The sequence below is a fragment of the Hyla sarda genome, chromosome 1 (genome assembly GCF_029499605.1).
Source record: "Hyla sarda isolate aHylSar1 chromosome 1, aHylSar1.hap1, whole genome shotgun sequence".
Lineage (NCBI taxonomy): Eukaryota > Metazoa > Chordata > Amphibia > Anura > Hylidae > Hyla > Hyla sarda.
The window spans coordinates 358943661-358960976 of record NC_079189.1 but is presented as its reverse complement, the minus strand read 5'-3'; the positions used below and the strand labels follow the sequence as shown (position 1 = coordinate 358960976).

General features: G+C 41.5%; 1 protein-coding gene across 1 annotated transcript in view; it reads right to left on the bottom strand.

The window, feature by feature from the left end:
* The window catches only part of GLIS3 (GLIS family zinc finger 3), a 417907-nt gene extending 410164 nt beyond the window's left edge, over positions 1-7743 (bottom strand). The window contains exon 1 of the mRNA XM_056522352.1: positions 7630-7743. The gene's annotated coding sequence lies outside the window, so the exon portion shown is untranslated. The remainder of the gene's footprint in view (positions 1-7629) is intronic.
* Between the last annotated feature and the right edge of the window lie 9573 nt (positions 7744-17316).

Genomic DNA, 17316 nt, shown 5'->3' with positions numbered 1-17316 from the left:
CTCTATGACATCTGAGCCTTGTTGTGCGCCCGTCCAGCATGTTACCCCACATGTGGATGTGTTTCCATAGTCAGGAGAAAAAGCCCTCCAAAATTTGTAACCCAATTTCTCCAATTACCCCTTGTGAAAATGTTAAAAATTGGGTAACCCCAGCATTTTAGTGTAGAAAAAAAATCTAATTTTTCAATTTACGGCCCACTGTTCAAAAAAACCTATGGGGTATAAGTACTCACTGTACCCATTGTAACCTTCCTCAAAGGGTGTAGTTTCAAAATTGTGCTCACTTTCCGTTTTTTTTTTTTCAGATTTTATGTCAGAACCTCAACCATTGCAGCGCAAAGCACCACTTTAGGCTTAAATCTCATCGGTGCCTAAACCCTGTTTTGCACCCGCATAGTGCTTTACCGCCATATATGGGGTAAATCCTTATTCTGGAGAAATTGGGCTAAAAATTTTGGGGAGCTTTTTTTCTCTTACTACTTGTGAAACTAAAAAAGTTTTCGTTAATACCAGCAATTTAGTATTAAAAATCAAATGTTTTACTTTTACAGCCCACTGTTCAAAAAACCTGTGAGGTGTAAGTACTCACTGTAACCCTTGTTACGTTCCTGGTAGGATGTAGTTTCCAAGATGGTGTCACATGTGGGGGTTTCTGCTGTTCTGGCATCATGGCAGGTATGAAAATGCACATGGCCCCCGACTTAAATTTCAGCTAAATTCTCTATCCGAAAGTCCAATGGCGCTCCTTCTGTTCTGAGACCTGTAGTGCGTCAGCAGTGGGTGAGTTAAGTTTATTTTCTGTATCTCTTGCAGCCCGGGCATAGGTATACAGCGTAAAGCAGTGGTCTCAAACCTGCGGACCTCCAGCTGTTGCAAAACTACAACTCCCAGCATGCCCAGACAGCCGTTGGCTGTCCGGGCATGCTGGGAGTTGTAGTTTTGCAACAACTGGAGGTCCGCAGGTTGGAGACCACTGGCGTACAGAGAGTTCCATCGCCGGCTGTCCGGGAATGCTGGGAGTTGTAGTTTTGCAACATCTGGAGGTCTGCAGGTTGGAGACCACTGGCGTACAGTATAGAGTTCCGGCGCCCGGCGGCCCCCAACAAAGAGGAGGAGGGAAGTGCTTGACATATGTGAGTAGTACCCCGCTGGGCTGATCATTAATTGGGGGGAGCAGAACAGTGCTGGCGGGTAACATAGGATTAGTTCCCCGATGTGGGGACAGCGCTGTGCTAGGCTGATAATACATTCCCGAGGGGGAGGGGCCCAACCGGTATTGCGGTATGGGGGAAAATCCATATCGTGCAGCCCAAAAAATGTGGTATTCGGTATGAACCGGTATACCGCCCAGCCCTAAATATACCTATGGGAAAGAGAGGGGGGGGGTGTAGCTCTGCATATACCTATGGGAAAGAGGGGGGGGGGGTGTAGCTCTGCATATACCTATGGGAAAGAGGGGGGGTGTAACTCTGCATATACCTATGGGAAAGAGGGGGTTACCTGGCTACCTACCTACCTGCCCTTTTACTGTGCAGGACACCAAGGAGGGAATTATTACAGTTTGTTGGCCTATAGATGGGAAGATTGTGTAGAGGAGGGCACTGAATATATGCAGAGTCTGACATGTTTTTCCTGCAGATGTTAAGAGATCCACATGGCGGTCTTATCCGGACGGAGAAGAAAAGGAAAGAGGACGCCGCTGATCAGAAAAGATGTAATTGTGAGTCCCAAAATGTAACTGTAATCACTTATATGGTATACACATCCTGTGTACAGCTGATATCTACCGCCATATGGTCCTGTATATAATCACTTATATTGTATACAGATTCTTTATAGTATACTGGTCTGTGTATAGTGGTTTTATTCAGTACAGTATGGCGGTATTATCCAGTTATTGTGTGGTGGTATATATTTACTCCTTGTATACCAGTATTATTGGTCATGGAAATTTACCTACGTTAAAGTGTTTCTTATATATATAAATTTTAGTTTATTGTGTGTGGGATTTGGGTGGAATAGGAGCGTGGCAGAAGATTGACGAGCTGCAGAGCCTAGCAGGGGCCCTTGCCTTTTTTTGGTCCGGGGGCCCCGAGTGTTGTCAGTCCGCTCCTGGGGGGAGGGGAGGGGGTGTAATTAAGGGGGGGTGCGTGTGTGTGTGGGGGGGTGCCAAACAAAGGGTCCGCCCCGGGTGCCAAATGCTCTAGGTACGCCCCTGGTTAACAAACTTTCTGAATGTCATTTTGAATACTTTGAGGGGTGTAGTTTCTATTATGGGGTCATTTCTTTGGTATTTCTCACAGAAATCCACTTTAAACTTAACTGGTCCCTGAAAAATTCAGATTTAAAATTTTAATGAAAATTTAAAAAATTGCTGCTATACTTTGAAGCCCTCTAATGTCTTCAAAAGTAAAAACATGTCAACTTTCTGATGCCAATATATTCTGATAGACATATTGTATTTGTGAATTAATATAAAATTTATTTGGAATATCCATTTTCCTTACAAGCAGAGAATTTCAGATTTAGTGAAATTCTAAATTTTCTAAATTTTCATGAAATTTTGGGATTTTTCACCAAGAAAGCATGCAAGTAACGATGAAAATTTACCACTATGTTACAGTAGAATATGTCTGGAAAAAACTATCTCGGAATCAGAATAAACAGCGAAAGCATCCCAGAGTTATTAATGCATAAAGTGACAGTGGTCAGAATTGCAAAAAAAAGGTCTGAGTCCTTTAGGTGAAAAAGGGCTGAGTCCTAAAGGGGTTAAATTTCAAAATCTTAAATTTAAAAAACCTATGTAATCTTTTGAAGACTGAGGCCCTATGCTCATCGACATCATATATTAGCTGTGGAATTGCCACAAGAATCCAATGAAACAGGTTGGAGCGAAAACAATGAACCATAACTGTTTAACTGTTTAAATGAAACATTTGAAGTTACACAAAGAGTAAAACAGTGGGGGGGGGAGGGCCAGGGGCAGGGGTGCTGAGAGGCACGGGCTGGAACAGGTGGTAGCTCTCCTCACAACGGACCACCAGCTCGATGCCCACCAGAATGGGTACTCAAAAAATATCAATAAATTAAATGAAAATTAAATAAAAATCTATCTATTCTCTTCAATGTTGACGTCATATGGTCTCCCTGCTGCCACATCCAGATGCTCTGCGGCAGAGATTTTAATAGCGATGTCTGTAATCTGCATGTTATACTGAATAACAGTATTATTTCACTAACACAGCACACTCCTTATGCATGTTAGGACAAGGCAAAGATTTCTACACCCCTATTGAGGCTCTTTGTAGGCCAGGGATAGCCATTTTTAATAGTGATTCGCCGCAAATAAATTCGGTACGAAACAAACTTTTTGGGAAAATAAGGAGAATCGGCTGAATCAAATTTTTCAAAAAATTTGCTTATCTTTATTTATGATGTAATGCATTAAAGCTTTCAGTGGACAGTTGTGATAATCTTATCATTCTTGTCAGTTGAGGCTTGTTGCAGGACCACCACTGAGCGAGTGAAAAGAAGTCTACATTTTGTACCTTGCACTACAGTAAGCCACTTTGTGGAAATTCTCATCAGTATTTCATCATTAGCCATTACACGTACATGCGCTAAGAAGCATCTCAAGACTGATAAATACAGTAAAGATGTTGAGTAAAGACAGTGACCAAATATCCATCTTTATGGCCAAAAGGATATGACAATCCAAGTAATCCTAAAGAAACTGTATTATATTATAATTTTACATAACGTTTTAAAGGTTGTTTCTCAGAATCATAGAGTCCAAAGGTCTCATTTCGGGACTCTGCATACAAAGGCTGGATCTCTAGGTAACATCAAGTTATTTATACTACCCTGCCACATGACACATCAGGTAAGGAACTACAACTTCCAACTAGCCTGCATCACATCCTCCATCTGGCCACACTATGCACCTCAGCCTTCCCACACTGTAACATCACGCAGTCTACCACTTTGTGGCTGAGTTGCTGTGGTTCCTAAGTTCTAACGCTTTCCAATTATACCACTGTGGAAGTATTAGGAGGGGAGAAAATCCACAAACTGACTTGTTGTAATGTAGGTATTACTTTACAGTACCATACTGTAATTCACTGAGTTTTTTTAGAATGATCTATTCTTTCACTAATGTTTGTATCTACCTCCATATGGTCCTATATACCGATCCTGTGTACAGCTGGTATATACCTCCATATGGTCCTGTATATAGTCACTTATATGGTACACAGATTCTGTGGCAGCTGGTATATACCTCTATATGGTCCAGTATATAGTCACTTCTATGGTATACAGATCCTGTGCATAGCTGGTATCTACCTTTATATGGTTAATGAATGTGGGAATATTGATCTTTTGTACATCGATTTTATTTAGTAACAATATAGCGGTATTAGTCAGTGTTAATTGTAGTGGAGGGGTGATCATGGTGTCCCTTACTGGTAACACACAAAACCATAATATGTGTCTCGGTATGCAGGATTTGGTCAGTAACAGTATGATGGTAATATGTATGGTGATCATATTTCCCCTTGTATATTGGAGTTATTGGTAATATTGGTCTCAGTATACAGGATTTGGTCAGTAACAGTAAGATGGTAATATGTATGGTGATAATATTTCTCCATGTATACTGGTAGTATTGGTAATATCATTGTCAATATACTTGGTCAGTAACAGTACAATGGTAATATGTATGGTGATCATAATTCTCCATGTATATTGGAGTTATTGGTAATATTCATCTCAGTATACACGATTTGGTCAGTAACAGTATGATGGTAATACGTATAGTGATAATATTCCTTCTTGTATACTGGTATTATTGGTAATATTGGCCAGTATACAGGATTTGATCAGTAACAGTATGATGGTAATATATATGGTGATAATATATCTCCTTGTATACTGGCAGTATTGTAAATCTCATTGTCAGTATACTTGATTTGGTCAGTACATGCTGAGATCTGAGGGTCATAGAAGTGTGATTGCTAAAACCACACTGTACTGTTTCCCGCTGTTAGTAGTGAGTATATTAAAGGAGGAAGCTGTGTGCGATTGGGCGTGGATGAGGACTTGGTTAGGGGTGTGATTGAAGTTGTGGTTAGGGGCACGGCTTGGGCTATGGGCTTGAGCCCCTGGTCTTTTGGAGACCTAGCAGTGCCCTTGCATCTGACAAATAAAAAGATAAAGTATGTTAAGAAATTTATCAGTGCAGAAATTTGGATCTAAAACAATTATGATGGTAAATGGGTGATATTCTCAGTAATTCCCTGTCTGCAAAGTGCTGTACATTTACAGTGCTGTTTGTTCATTGGCAGCCCCACAACACAACAGCTGGGGGCTGATGAATGCCTGCCCCCAAATTTGCCAATTCCGCCCTGTCTAAGGCTAGGCCTAAAGACTGCCTGTCAGTTTTACACTGACAATCATAATGCACATTGTATGTAACACTGAACATATGTAGTACATATTCTCATTACATTTTGAAGTTAAAAAAGTTTTCAGTTAAAAGTTGCAGAAAAGTGACAAAAACACAAAGTACTAGTTTTGGCAACAATTGCGACACACTCAAGTGCATTATATTTAGTAAGCGTCCCTTGTCTGTTTTTGCTTACAGTGTCTCCCTCTTTATTTGTCTTATAAACTTACACATATATTTGATCTCATTTACATAACTTCCCCCTTTTACTCATATGTTCTTTCTGTAAACATAATTAATAAAAACAGGAAGAAATAGTAAATGCATTTTCTACAAAAAAAACTCAGATCATTCTGAAAATACATTTACCTGAGTTTTATTTGAGAGCCCTTTGGGGACAGATGAGCTTTTTATCCAGAATTTCCTGTCTGTCCACTTAACAGTTGTAATGTGTCTCTATAGGAATGTTTCAGAGGAAACTGCTGTCTTCGATCATAAATTTAATGTGGCGGATCTATGTACTATGACTACCACTTGCTTTACTCACATTCTGCATTACTTTTCTATGGTATATAAAATACCACCTGTGATGCCCATTACTACTGATATCTTTGGATAAATCTTAAATCCACCCACAATGACGCTTGGAATCACATTCTGCCACAGTGTGATTGCAATTTTGTATTGAGAGTTTTTATTTTTTTCTTAAATCTAAGACAAATACTATAATAAAAGTTAACCAGCATGATGTTTACTTCTTTTAATTCAGTTGTAGATTGCAATAGTTATCACAGTTATTAATAGTGTTGTATATTTTTTTCTATAAATATTAATTTGCAACATCACATAAAATAATGGCCTTCATATCTACAATTTTTTTTAGGTGAGTATAACATTCACACAAAGAAAAGCTAATCAGAAGAAAACACTCTCAAGGAGTAAATGAACATAGGTAAATTATGTGGAATCTAGAGTTTTTGGAGAAGATATTAATTTCTGTAAGCACAGAGGGGACATTTTTTAACATATAGGGTAGTTTTCTTTCGCCTTTGCGAGCACTAGTATGTGCCAGGCACAGCTGGTTGGCAATTATCAAGATGCCTGCGCCTTTTCATAAATGCCAGCTTATGTTTAAGCATGAATTAGAACTAATGTGGCGCGTACTTGTAAGTCAGCATGACGCAGTTGCCTGCACCTGCTTCCGGCTGTAAAGGCCATTGCGCAAAACTGTGCGACCTTTGAAAAAGTTGCACGTCATACATCAGTGCATAAATTGTGCACCTAGGAAACCATTCCAAACAGTCGCATTGTAAATGCAGCCTATGCTGTTTGTCACAACTGCGCAAAAATTTACCCCAGATTAGAGTCTTCATAAATGACCTCCAAATTGTCTAGCACATTATACCTTTACAGTTAATATTGCCACTTCAAACCACATTTCTTAAACAAATAATCTTGAATTCATTGATATTACTGAACATGAAGATACAAAGTTAAAGGGATACTCCAAGGAAAAACATCTTATCCGCTATCCAAAGGATAACCGTCATGCCTCCTCCCATAGACATAAATGGAGGGGGCATGGCTGCTGTAATTGCCTATCATCAGGCACAGAGCGGAGTTATGTGATCACAGACAAAGCAGATAATTTTTTTTAACTAATCACAGGTTGGTTTGATCTTGTCTTTTCTTTCATGAAGTCAGAAACTATTACTTGTGCCCTGGCAATGTTTCCATTGTTGTATTATTTTTTTTAAACATTAAGGCTAAGTTTCCACTTGTTTTTTTTTTTCTGGCAGTTTTTGGATATCTGCCGCTGCAGTTTTTGAGCCAAAGTCAGAAGTGGATCCATAAGGGAGGAGAAGTGTAAGTCCTTCCTTTATATGTCCTATTCCTTTTGAATACACTTCTGGCTTTGGCTCAAAAATGGCAGTGGCAGTATTCCAAAAACTGCCAGAAAAAAACCCAAGTGGTAACCTAGCCTTACACAGATATTACACAGAGAAGAAAAGAAACAAATCATTACTAAAGATTCACCAGAATACCTGGTGCTCATTTACTGCATCAGTAAATTTAATATGGTGGTGTTCTTTAGTTAGAATGATATAAAAATACTTTTCAAGAATTCATAGGTTTTTAAAATTTGTTAAAGGAAATCTGTCATCAGTGTCGCCTGTACTAACCTGTTGGTAGTAACTCCATACTCCCATTCTCCTGCTATCGCCCTTCGTATCTTCCATTCAGTGGCCAACTTGGAGAATGGACGGAGCTTTGTTACGTCACCGCAGATGTTTTTTGCTTGCAGCAAGACCCAGCAGAGAAGTTTTTTTTTGCCTAATGCTTTCATACATTTTATACACTTTATGTATATGGAAGGCGTTAATCAATGTTGCAAATACGCTGTAAAAGATAGAGGAATTGAATCAAAGATATATATAGTTATTTTTTACCTGTATCTATAATCGGTATTTACTAAGAGTAACATGCACTGAGCTTTAGAGGTAATTGAAAGGGTTAACACCATGTTTGCATTGGTTAGCGTGCTGTGCGCATGCGCTGGGTTGTCCGGGGGAGGGCGCCCCTTCCCCCGGGCGTCAGTAGGTGAGGCGCGCATGTCCGGAAGTGACAACTCTGGACCTGCGCGCTGACGCTGTGACGCCGCGGGTGAAGAGGGCAGATGTCCGCCCGGACCCCAGGCGCATGCGCCATGATGGCGTGCTTTCGATGCAAAATGTCGCCAAAACGCCAACATCTGGCAGCATATTTAAGGAGGGGGAATCAGTGTAAACACAGCGTCCCTTGATAAAGTGGATGACGAAACGTGCGTTGGGGCAGGCAGTGACGGCACTTGACTATGGGTGAGTGTACTTAACATGCTACCTTAATATAGGCATTAGATTATTTGTAGAGACAGAATGGTCTGCTAGCACTTACTGTACTTTACTCTGGTATATATCTGGTCATTATGCCTGTGATATCTGGTCATTAGCCATAACCCATATTGCTATGCACATTATGCACTTTTTGCATGATACACTTATGTTGTAATAGCCGTCCTGCTTACCAAAGCTTGATTTTTAAATTCTTGTTTTTTTCTTGTATGTGTATTTATTAATAATAAAGATATTGTTGCAGTAGCTATTACTCCTTTCTTTTTGTGTCTTTTGTGCTTTTTTTTATGCAGTTTTTGTGGCAAATTTCCAAAATGTGTGTTTTAGTGCGTGTGTTTTTTTTGTTTTGTTCTTTTCTATTATGTGATGTTTTCATGATGACAACTCATGTGATTCAAGAATGTAAATTAAGAAAAACAACAACCAAAATGCTAAACACATTTGCAAGAAAAACTGTAGAGATCTACAGGAGAAAAAGCCACAAACTTTTTACCTCTAGAGCATGCTGCACTTTTACAAAAACTGCTACTGACCCCAAAACTGTCCCCCAAGTGAGAAAAAAAAAACTGTAGGTGTAGAGTTTACTATATCCATATTGACTCTGAGCTAATGTCCGGCTGCAGCTTTTATTCGCCAATAAAAAATGTAGGAAAAAAAAAAAAGCTATGTCTAAAACCACCCAAAGGCTGGGATTACACACAACTTATGTTTGGCATTCTTTTGACAGAAAAAGAAAAACACACCACAAAAAACTTCCCCTCATTTTTCACTGACAAGATTCAGTTTTTGTGGTGTTTTTTTCAAAAATAGCATCCATTAGCATAGGCATGTACTTCCTTTATCATATAAATTAGGAGAGAAACCACTAGAAAAAATTCCAATATCTATGCGCACGCAAATTTTTTAGATGCTTTCTTTTTCCCCCTGTAGAAGTCCATGGGAGGAAAATAGTCATAATGTCTTGAACAAAAATGTCATTCCCAAAGCATGGTGTGATTTTGAAAAACTGCCACAGGGCCTAAAACACCACTGAAAATATGTCAAAAAGGACTTTTGTGTATGGCATTTTTATTTTACCTATTTACTCCCAGCAAACATCTGCCTGCAGTGTTTTTTGGCCAAAAAATATAATTCAGCAAGCATGGCATTTTGTGGGTGTTTTTTTTTTTTCACAAAAACTTTTTGTACGAATTCAGCCTTAAACTGGTGCCAGAAAGTTAAAGGGTACCTTTCATCAAAACAAAACTTTTGATATATTATAGATTGATGTATGCAGAATATCTTTCTAATAGCATGCTATTAAAAAATATGCTTCTTTTAAATTAATTTTCCACTTTGAAAAAATGACCACTAGGGGTCTCGATACCAGTCCTGGCTGCAAGCCTTTTTTTTTTAAATATATTTCAGAATCATGCTAGAGTCCAAAATCTCAGACTGCAGCCGGGACACCGACAAGGTCAGCTCTGCTCCCTGGCTGTCAATCAGACAGGCAGGAGCCAGCTCATAGCACTGCAGAGCATACTCCCTACTCTGCCTTACTGCATCCCCTCATTCATTTTACTATCTGAGCTCCGATCTTTCTTCTCTCTGTACATGCAGTTGTAAACAGAGAGAAGATTCAGAGCTGCTGGCTGCTGGGCCACGCCCCCTTCCTCTCTCACACTAGGATGGCTGAATGAGCAGCCAAGAAGACAATATGGTAGAAAGAGGGGGGTTTTGAATAAAAAGTAACACAGGGATTATGTCAATGAGAGTCAGGGACAGAAGGGAGGGGGGGATTAGGGAGAGTTTAGATCATGATAGGTACTCTTTAAACAGATTTGTAAAGGACTTCTATAAAAAAATCTTTATCCTTGCAGTACTTATTAGCAGCTGTATGCTACAGAGGAATTTTTTTTCTTTTTTAATTTCTTTTTTGTCTTGTCCACAGTGCTCTCTGCTGACACCTCTGTCCGTGTCAGGAATTGTCCAGAGCAGCATAGGTTTGCTTTGAGGATTTTCTCCTGCTCTGGAGTTTGAAAATTTTGTGAAAATTGGAAAATTGCTGCTGAACTTTGAAGCCCTCTGGTATCTTCCAAAAGTAAAAACTTGTCAATTTTATGATGCAAACATAAAGTAGACATATTGTATATGTGAATGAATTTTTTTTTAATTTGGAATATCTATTTTCCTTACAAGCAGAGAGCTTCAAAGTTATCAAATTTGGGGATTTTTCACCAAGAAAGGATGCACGTTACCACAAAAATTTACCACCATGTTAAAGTACAATATGTCACGAAAAAACTTTCTCGGAATCAGAATGATAACTAAAAGCATTCCAGAGTTATTAATGTTAAAAGTGACAGTGGTCAGATGTTCAAAAAACGCTCTGGTCCTAAGGTGTAAAATGGCCTTGTCCTTAAGGGGTTAAGTTGAAAATGGGCTGGCTCCTTAACCTCTTAAGGACCCAGGGCGTATGGATACACCCTCACACCCTGGGCCTTAAGGGCCCAGGGCGTATCCATATGCCCTGGCGTTTTCCGGTCTCTGCCGTGCGCCAGTTTAGGTTTGAAGTGGATTTGAAGGGTCTTCATATTAGAAATACCCCACAAATGACCCCATTATAAAAACTGCACCCCCCAAAGTATTCAAAATGACATTCAGTCAGTGTTTTAACCCGTTAGGTGTTTCACAGGAATAGCAGCAAAGTGAAGGAGAAAATTCACAATCTTCATTTTTTACACTTTCATGTTCTTGTAGACCCAATTTTTGAATTTTTACAAGGGGTAAAATTTATACTTTTATTTGTAGCCCAATTTCTCTCGAGTAAGCACATACCTCATATGTCTATGTAAAGTGTTTGGTGGGCGCAGTAGAGGGCTCAGAAGCAAAGGAGCGATAAGGGGATTTTGGAGAGTATGTTTTTGGGGGGCATGTTGCATTTAGGAAGCCCCTATGGTGCCAGAACAGCAAAAAAAAAAACAGATGGCATACCAGTTTGGAAACTACACCCCTTGAGGAACGTAACAAGGAATTAAGTGAGCTTTAATACCCCACATGTGTTTCACGACTTTTGCATATGTAAAAAAAAAAAAAATTCCCTAAAATGTGTGTTTCCCCCCAAATTTCACCTTTTTGCAAGGGTTAATAGCAGAAAATACCCCCCAAAATTTGTAACCCCATCACTTCTGAGTATGGAGGTACCCCATAAGTTGACCTGAAGTGCACTACGGGCGAACTATAATGCTCAGAAGAGAAGGAGTCATATTTGGCATTTTGAGAGCAAATTTTGGTCGGGGGGCATGTCGCATTTAGGAAGCCCCTATGGTGCCAGAACAGCAAAAAAAAAAACACATGGCATACCATTTTGGAAACTAGACCCCTTGAGGAATGTAACAAGGAATAAAGGGAGCCTTAATAACCCACAGGGGTTTCATGACTTTTGCATATGTAAAAAAAAAAAAAAAAAAGTTTCACTAAAATGTGTTTCCCCCCAAATTTCACATTTTTGCAAGGGTTAATAGCAGAAAATACCACCCAATATTTGTAACCCCATTTCTTCTGAGTATGGAAATACCCCATGTGTGGACGTCATGTGCCCTGCGGTCAAACTACAATGCTCAGAAGAGGAGGAGCGCCATTGAGCTTTTGAAGAGTGAATTTGCTTGGAATGGTAGTCAGGGGCCATGTGCATTTACAAAGCCCTCCGTGGTGCCAGAACAGTGGACCCCCCCCCACATATGACTCCATTTTGAAAACGACACCCCTCACAGAAATCAATAAGGGGTGCAGTGAGTATTTACACCCCACTGGCATTTGACAGATCTTTGGAACAGTGGGCTGGGCAAATTAAAAATTACATTTTTCCTTTTCACGGACCACTGTTCCAAAAATCTGTCAGACACCTATGGGGTGTAAATGCTCACTGTACCCCTTATTACATTACGTGAGGGGTGTAGTTTTCAAAATGGGGTCACATGTTGGGGGGTCCATTGTTCTGGCGCTTTGTAAACACACGTGGCCTTCAATTCCAGACACATTTTCTCTTCAAAATCCCAATGGCGCTCCTTCTCTTCTGAGCATTGTAGTTCGCCCGCCGAGAACTTTACATTCACATTTGGGGTATTTTCTTACTCAGAAGAAATGGGGTTACAAATTTTGGGGGGCTTTTTTCCTATTTTCCCTTGTGGAAATGAAAAATTTAGGGTAACACCAGCATTTTAGTGAAATTTTTTTTTCCATTTTCCCATCCAACTTTTTCCCATCCAACTTTAACTATACCCCTTGTTACCTTCCGTGAGGGGTGTAGTTTCCAAAATGGGGTCACATGTTGGTATTTATTTTTTTTATTTTTATGTCAAAACCGCTGTAAAATCAGCCACCCCTGTGCAAATCACCAATTTAGGCTTCAAATGTACATAGTGCGCTCTCACTCTTGAGCCTTGTTATGCGCCCGCAGAACATTTTACGCCCACATCTGGGGTATTTCCGTACTCAGGAGAAATTGCGTTACAAATTTTGGGGGCCTTTTTTCCTTTTACCTCTTGTGAAAATAAAAAGTAAAGGGCAACACCAGCATGTTAGTGTAAAAAAATTTTTTTTTTACACTAACAGGCTGGTGTAGACCCCAACTTTTCCTTTTCATAAGGTGTAAAAGGAGAAAAAGCCCCCCAAAATTTGTAGTGTAATTTCTCCCGAGTACAGAGATTTGTGGCCCTAAACTTTTTCCTTGAAATACGACAGGGCTTCAAAGTGAGAGAGCGCCATGCGCATTTGAGGACTAAATTAGGGATTTAATAGGGGTGGACATAGGGGTATTCTACGCCAGTGATTACCAAACAGGGTGCCTCCAGCTGTTGCTAAACTCCCAGCATGCCTGCACAGTCAGTGGCTGTCCAGAAATGCTGGGAGTTGTTGTTTTGCAACAGCTGGAGGCTCCGTTTTGGAAACACTGCCGTACAATACATTTTAAATTTTTATTGGGGGGGACAGTGTAAGGGGGTGTATATGTAGTGTTTTACCCTTTATTATGTGTTAGTGTAGTGTTTTTAGGATACATTCACACTGGCGGAGGTTTACCGTGACTTCCCTGCTAGGAGTTTGCGCTGCGGCGAAAAATTTGCCGCAGCTCATACTTGAAGCAGAAAACTTACTGTAAGCCTGCCCGTGTGAATGTACCCTGTACGTTCACATGGGGGGGGGGCAAACCTCCAGCTGTTTCAAAACTACAACTCCTAGCATGTACTGACAGACCGTGCATGCTGGGAGTTGTACTTTTGCAACAGCTGGAGGCACACTGGTTGGAAAACCTTCAGTTAGGTTCTGTTATCTAACTCAATATTTTCCAACCAGTGTGCCTCCAGCTGTTGCAAAATTACAACTCCCAGCATGTACTGATCACCGAAGGGCATGCTGGGAGATGTAGTTATGCAACAGCGGGAGGGATCGCATCTACAACTCCCAGCATCCTGGGATTTGCAGTTTTACAACATCTGGAGAGCTACAGCATAGAGACCACTGCAAACTGTGGCCCTCCAGATGCTGCAAAACTACAAATCCCAGCTTGCCCAGACAGCAAACAGTTGTGTGGGCATGCTAGGAGTTGTAGTTTGGCAAGATCTGGAGGGCTATAGTTCAGAGACTACATATAGTGGTCTCAAACTGTAGCCCTCCAGCTGTTGCAAAACTACAACTCCCAGCATGCCCAACAGCGGTCTGGGCATGCTGGGAGTTGTAGTTTTGCAACATCTGGAGTGCTACAGTATAGAGACCACTATATAGTGGTCTCGGACTGCAGCCCTCCAGATGTTGCTAGGCAACTTACCGGCTTCCGTCGGATCCATCACCGCCCGCCGATCTCCGACGCCGATCGTCGCCCGCAGCCTCCGCAGATCGGTAAGTGGACTCCGGCGCCGGTCCTCTGTCGTTTCCCCGTTCTGCCCCGCCTATTGTGGGTGGGCAGGACGGGGAAAACGAAAGTTAACCCCCCCCCCCCCCCGCACCCGATCTGCTATTGGTGGTCGCGTCTAGACCACCAATAGCGGGGATAGGAGGGGTGGCACCCCTGCCACCTCACTCCTATCTCTTCAGGGGGATTGTGGGTGTCTTAGACACCCGCGATCCCCCTTATATTCCGGGTCACCGGGTCACCATAGACCCGTAATGACCCGGAATCGCGCAAATCGCAAGTGTGAATTCACTTGCGATTTGCGCCGATCACCAACATGGGGGGGGGGCTGATGACCCCCCCTGGGCATTTGCGCGGGTTGCCTGCTGATAGATATCAGCAGTCATCCCGGTCCGGTCCCCGCCCGGCACGCAGCGGGGACCGAAATTCCCACGGACGTATAAGTACGTGCCTGGTCCTTAAGACCCAGGGTGCAGGGACGTACTCATATGTGCCGGGTCCTTAAGGGGTTAAGGACCAGAGCATTTTTTGCACATCTGACCACTGTCACTTTAAGCATTAATAACTCTGGGATGCTTTCACTTATTCATTTGATTCCAAGATTGTTTTTACACGACATATTCTACTTTAATACAGTGGTAAATTTTTGTCAATACTTGCATCATTTCTTGGTAAAAAATTCCAAAGTTTCATGAAAAATTTGAAAATTTGGCATTTTTCTAACTTTGAAGCTCTCTTCTTGTACGGAACATACACATACCAAATAAATTATACTCTGCTCAAAAAAATTAAGGGAACACTTAAACAACATGTAACTCCAAGTCAATCAGACTTCTGTGAAATCACACTGTCCACTCAGGAAGCAACACTGACAATTATGCTGTTGTGCAAATGGAACAGACAACAGGTGGAAATTTAAGGCAATTAGCAAGACACCCCCAATAAAGGAGTGGTTCTGCAGGTGGTGACCACAGACCACTTCTCAGTTCCTATGCTCCCTGGCTGATGTTTTGGTCACTTTTGAATGCTGGCGGTGCTATCACTCTAGTGGTAGCATGAGATAGAGTCTACAACCCACACAAGTGGCTCAGGTAGTGCAGCTTATCCAGGATGGCACATCAATGCGAGCTGTGGCAAGAAGGTTTGCTGTGTCTGTCAGCGTAGTGTCCAGAGCATGGAGGCGCTACCAGGAGACTGGCCAGTACATCAGGAGACATGGAGGAGGCCAACAACCCAGCAGCATGACCACTGCCTCCACCTCTGTGCAAGGAGGAGCAGGAGCAGCACTGCCAGAGCTTTGAAAATGACCTCCAGCAGGCCACAAATGTGTATGTGTACACTCAAATGGTCAGGAACAGACTCCATGAGGGTGGTATGAGGGCCTAACATCCACAGGTGGGGGTTGTGCTTACAGCTCAACACCGTGCAGGATGTTTGGCATTTGCCAGAAAACATCAAGATTGGCAAATTCACCACTGGCGCCCTGTGCTTTTCACAGATGAAAGCAGGTTCACACTGAGCATATGTGACAACATCCTCCAGCATGACCGGTTTGGTGGTGGGTCAGTAATGGTGTGGGGTGACATTTCTTTGGGGGGCCACACAGCCCTCCATGTGCTTGCCAAAGGTAGCCTGACTGTCATTATGTACCGAGATGAGATCCTCAGACCCCTTGTGAGACCATATGCTGGTGCGGTTGGCTCTGGGTTCCTCATAATGCAAGACAATGCAAGACCTCATGTGGCTGGAGTGTGTGAGCAGTTCCTGCAAGAGGAAGGCATTAATGCTATGGACTGGCCTGCCCGTTCCCCAGAACTGATTCCGATTGAGATCTGGGAAATCATGTCTCGCTCCATCCACCAATGCCACGTTGCACCTTTAGTCCAGGTCTGGGAGGACATTCCTCAGGAGACCATCCGCAACCTCATCAGGAGCATGCCCAGGCATTGTAGGGAAGTCATACAGGCACGTGGAGGCCACACACACTACTGAGCGTCATTTTGACTTGTTTTACGGACATTACATTGGATCAGCCTGTAGGGTGGTTTTCCACTTTGAGTGTGACTCCATATCCAGACCTCCATGGGTTGATATATTTGATTTCCATTGATAATTTTTGTGTGATTTTGTTGTCAGCACATTCAACTATGTAAAGACGAAAGTATTTCATACGATTAGTTCATTCATTCAGATCTAGGATGTGTTATCTTAGTGTTCCCTTTATTTTTTGAGTAGTGTATATTGATTCACATATACAATATGTCTACTTTATGTTTGCATCATAAAGTTGACATGTTTTTACTTTTGGAAGACATCAGAGGGCTTCAAAGTTCAGCAGCACTTTTCCAATTTTTTCAAGTTTTTTCAAGTTTTCCAAGTTTTCAAAATCGGAATTTTTCAGGGACCAGTGGATTTGATGGGCCTTCATATTAGAAATACCCCATAAATGACCCCATTATAAAAATGAAACCCCTCAAAGTATACAAAATGACATTCAGAAAGTTTGTTAACCCTTTAGGTGTTTCACAGGAATAGCAGCAAAGTGAAGGAGAGAATTCTAAATCGACATTTTTTACACTAACATGTACTTGTAGACCCAGTTTTTGAATTTTTACAAGGAGTAAAAGGAGAAAAATCCCCCCAAAATGTGTAACTAAATTTCTCTCGAGTAGGGAAATACCTCATATGTGAACGTAAAGGGCTCTGTGGGTGCACTAGAGGGCTCAGAAGGGAAGGAGCGACAGTGGGATTTTGGAGAGTGAATTTTGCTGATATGGTTTTTGGGGGGCATGTAACATTTAGTAAGCCCCTATGGTGCCATAACAGCAGAACACCTCACACATGGCATACTATTTTGGAAACTACACCCCTCATGGCACGTAACAAGGGGTACAGTGAGCCTTAACACCCCACAGGTGTTTGACGACTTTTCGGTAAAGTCAGATGTGTACATGAGAATTATTTTTTTTCTCACAAAAATGCAGTTTTTACCTCAAATGTACCATTTTTACAAGAGGTGATAGGAGAAAATTCCCACCAAAAGCTGTAACCTCATTTCTTCTGAGTATGGAAATACCGCATAGGAGGATGTA